Source organism: Euprymna scolopes, chromosome 18 (assembly GCF_053919585.1).
Source record: "Euprymna scolopes isolate OS-2025 chromosome 18, ASM5391958v1, whole genome shotgun sequence".
Classification (NCBI taxonomy): Eukaryota; Metazoa; Mollusca; class Cephalopoda; order Sepiida; family Sepiolidae; genus Euprymna; species Euprymna scolopes.
The window spans coordinates 7,919,763-7,924,874 of NC_136499.1; positions in this window are offsets into that span (position 1 = coordinate 7,919,763).

Below are 5,112 nucleotides of genomic sequence, written 5' to 3' on the forward strand. Positions count from 1 at the left end.
TATATATATATACATATATATATATATACATATATATATACATATATATATATTTATGTATATATACATATATATTTATATATATATTTATGTATATATACATATATATTTATATATATATTTATGTATATATACATATATATTTATATATATATTTATGTATATATACATATATATATTTATATATATATTTATATATATACATATATATTAGTATATATATTTATGTACACATATATATATATTAATATATACATATATACATTTATTTATGTATACATCTGTACATATATTTATATACATATATATTTATACATGTATACGTGTTTATATATATAATACATATATGCTCATATATATAATTTAAATAAAAGTATATAAAAGCTTATATCTTTTTAACTTTTTCCTACAGATGACAATATATTCTATTAAAATATTTATATTCTAATATTAAGCAATGTCTCTCTAATGATTTTTAATTTACTTAAAAACTTAACATCATCTCATGTGGCCTCTTATTCCTTAACCCAAGGATTTTCGATGTAGGCTCATTTCCTCAGAGGAAAAGTCATTAACAAGTATTAGATCTAATTCGAAATAATTTTGCTACTAACACAGACAAAGAAAATATATTTAAAAATTAATTACATCTTTTTTGGAGGCATAGATAAAAAAAAAGGTGAAATAAGAGTAGATACAATGAAAGAATATGAATTTATGGTATCCGGGTGTTGTGATAATCCTTGTATGGTATATTATGATCAGAGTACGGGTTTGTTGAATAATCCACATTGTTGGCAGATTCCAATTTATTGTAAGATATTTTTGGTCCTTAGTGATAATCCTTTCTGTGTGGAAAGTTCGGCGTATATTCCTCATCACTTCCAGTTGGTACAATCCCTGGATGAAGTGTCCGCTAAAACCTATTTTTCGTTTGAAGATTCAAATTATATATTAAAAATCTCCGTAATATTTTTGATAAAATTACAGGATAGTTTGAGGTATTTCAAACCATATATGCGTGGATGCACTTGAAATATAGATACCATTAGATAATGTTCCAAATTTTAATAAGGTAAAATTATAAAATCTATCCTATACGGTATGTTTTGAGCATTTATTTTCTCGTGTTCCAACTTGAATGATGCGAAGAGAAAAAAGAAAATACATGTATATATGTTTACTAGCATACTACCCGTTTTCCGGCCCTGCCCTGAGAAAAGTACAATACTTATTAAAACATTAATGATGTAAACAATATATATATTATAGTATTAACAATAATAAACAGAAATTAATTTGAATCTAAATAATTCAAGTGATTGCAGTACGAGTAATTAAGCAAATATTAACTGTTATAAATCAAACGATCTTGAGAAATGAGTTTAACGATTGCTTGTCTTTAATTGCCTGCTTCGTTCACATTATATGAATATGTGAAAACATATTGAAAGCTATTAAATTATTCTTTTGTAGGTGATTTACAAGTAAAATCTTATGTTGTGAGTTGAAGGAAGACCTGTTAATATATAAAAGCAATGTGTGTATCTATCTATCCATCTGTCTCTCATATATATATATATATATACGAATGGAAATCTATTAAAACAAAATACGAAAAGTATAAAAGCTTATATCTTTTCTTTATTCGTTTTCAATTGGTGACGTGCAGGAATAAAAAATATCATTATAAAAATAATTTTTTTAAATTTATATATATATATATATATATATATATATATATATATATATATATATATATATGTGTGTGTGTGTGTGTGTGTGTGTGTAGATGTTTTTTGTTTTTGTGTTTTTCGGTACGTTTTGAATGAATTCATTTATTTACGAAAGGGCATTTGTACCTAAGTACGAGATGGGAATAATTTTCCCTTTAAACAACTTGGTACCCCCACATGGGGAGCGGCATGCATATTGTTTTTAAAATATAATTACCCACTAATACGTGTTTCGTCGTCTACAATTCAGCCCCTCTGATATATCGTAGACGACGAAACATGTGTCAGTGGATAATTATATATATATATATATATATATATATATATATATATATATATATATATATATATGTATATATATATATATATATATCATAAGCATAAACAAAAACTGTAAACCGGAGATTTACATGCAAAAATTTATTTTTTAACAGAACACCTCCAATAAATAAGAGTGGTGGATTATTCTTATTCCACGTAGTTACAAAGAATGTCAGGTTCTTTTCATCGGCGGAAAGAAACTAGTTAGCAAATCATAAAGATAGCAGAGCTGGTTTTAGCATTTCATGAAATTTCACTCCATGATGTTGGTCATAGAATTTAAAATACAATGTGTAATGGTTGTATTTTATGTTTGCACAAGGTTTGTCAGAAGGGATAAAGAGAGCGGAAAAGAAGAAAAAAAAAGATCAAACCGCATTGCGTAAGACCAGACTGTGATGTAACCCTCTGTATATGTATATATTTATGCATGAATATATATATAAGTATATATGCATAAATATACATTCATATATATAGATTTCTTGTTGATGTTTAGACCATAAATACGGTTAAATAGCGTCTTCGCCTCGAAGATGGAAGTCGCCATATTAAAATGATGTTCGTAATTTGTATAATGTAACAACGTTTTTACAGAAGATGCTGAGAGAACAATGAATAAAATATTTACTTTCATCCTGAATAAATGATGAATTTTCTTTTTTGAAGAATATAAAACGCCAAAACTAAATGTAATTAATAAATAATTGGAAAAGCTTGTGTTTCTTTAATTTTTATAACGCAGAAAATCAACGTATATGAATCTGCTAAAGTAAGAGTAGATAAATAGTAGTGAGAAAATTAGGTAAATGAAAAAAACAAAACTTTGCCAATTTAAGAAATTAATTTTGAAAATGAACAACTGTGTTTTTGAAAATCCTGATTTAATCCGAAGATCACGAGGAAAAACAATCTTTAATTAAAAATAATCGGAAAAGTTAACTGCCGTAGAAGTTTATATTCTTAGTAAACTTCTTTCTTGTTTTTCAAGCGTGAGAACGTGAAGCATTCGTAAACTATTCTGGAATAATTGTTCTTTAATTTTTTATTCTTATAAAAATAGTATAGGCTTATTATTATGGATATGTGATTACATTATCATTATTAGTGAATGCAACCTTCACGTTGGAATCGTTTTTTCTTTCTTTTTTTGCAAGTGTTTGGTAATCCGAATAAACTATTAGAAATATCATGAACGCACCATTGCTGGAAAAACGCATGAAGTTAATTAAACTACGAAACAGAGTAGTAGAAGAAGGTTTATTCAATTATGTTTTAGTGCAAACGAGCAAAATTGATTTTAATTTTTTTTACATTTGTAAAAAATATATTATTTCATGTGGACATATTATATTATAAGGCAATATTATATATTACACACATATATATATATATTAATTTTTAATACAACAATACTTAAGACGTGGATATAGTCTAGTTGTAATATATGAATATATAATCATTACAATAAAGCTACACAAAGGCATTCGCATTTCACCCTCGCTGAAAACACACACACACACATTATATATATATATATATATATATATATATATATATATATATATATAGTCATCCACACTCAGTACTGTTTCGTTGTTTCACAGCTCATCAGTGCGGCTAGACAGGCAATTGCCTCAAGCCAGGATCAAAACCCGTCCGCCCAAATGACAGAAGGCTTCTCACCATTGCGCTATATATATATATATATATATATATATATATATATATATATATATATATATATATATATATATATGTTTCTTCAATAATCTCACTTTCTGTTCCTTCCATTTCCTGAAACTATTCTTTTATTTTTTTCACTCATGCCCTATTTTTTAAAATGGAAATCACTCCAGACAAGGCATGAAACAACTTGATGTAAGAAGCTAAAAATACTATTACAAGGTAAAAATCATCTAAAGATAGTTGCTAAATAGTAAAATTCTAACACAGAAAACAATTATTTCTACTTTGTCAGAAACATCGTAAATGGAATGTGAGGACAAAAGGAAAAAAGAAGGGAAGCAAGAATTATGAGCTGTTACTTCCTGACTATCGTAGGAAAATGTCATTCAAGGTCGAAAGGTGAGCGCTTTTAGAGGAAGAACACTCTGGCTTATTAAAATTGCTTGAGCAACCCCATCGGCATTCCCCCGTAGGGTGGCCTTAGAGAGAAAGCAATAAACTTACTCCACCCGAAACACGGAATGCTACGGCCTGAGAGGGTAGACCCCCTAGAATTGCACACGATAGCAACCATTCAGTCAAGAAGGAAAATACCATTTCAAAAATGAGCCATACTTTGTTGGATGTAGAGGCGTTTAATGACGTTGCTGAAAGTAAACCGCTGTCAATTTTCTACTTTTCTTCATTCGATTCTCGCTTTTCATCCTTTAACGTTTCTGTATTTTTTAGAAGTAATTCGCTATTGTATTTTTCAATCGTCCACACTGAGAACTGAACCTGTAAACTTCAGAAGAATATCACTTTCACAATTGATTTTCAAGTACTTTAACAACTATGCTACGAGTCCTTGCTGTATATACACCCGAAGATACACCTGAAGAAGGCTACGTCGACCGAAACGTTGTTAAAATGACACTCAACATGATGAGTCCAATGAATTCAAATAATAATAATTTCCTCTTTGTATCACTTTTTCCCTTTTCTGTCTGTCTGTCTCTTCCCTCCCTCCCCCTTTCTCTCTGTCTATTTCTCGCTCTCCTCTGTCTCAGCCTTTCTTTTTTACTTTTAATCTTTCTTTTCCTTCATTTGCATTATTCATATTCCCTCTTCTCCCCCCTCTCTCTCTTATATATATATATATATATATATATTATATTATATTATATATATATATATATATATATATATATATATATATATATATAGATAGATAGATAGATAGATAGAGAGAGAGAGAGAGAGAGAGAGAGAGAGAGAGAGAGAGAGAGAGAGAGAGTAAGTTTTAAATATATATGGCGATTAAGCTACACTGAATATTCCGCGTTTCATCCACTCCAGGACTCTTCAGGCTTTTTTATACTTACTA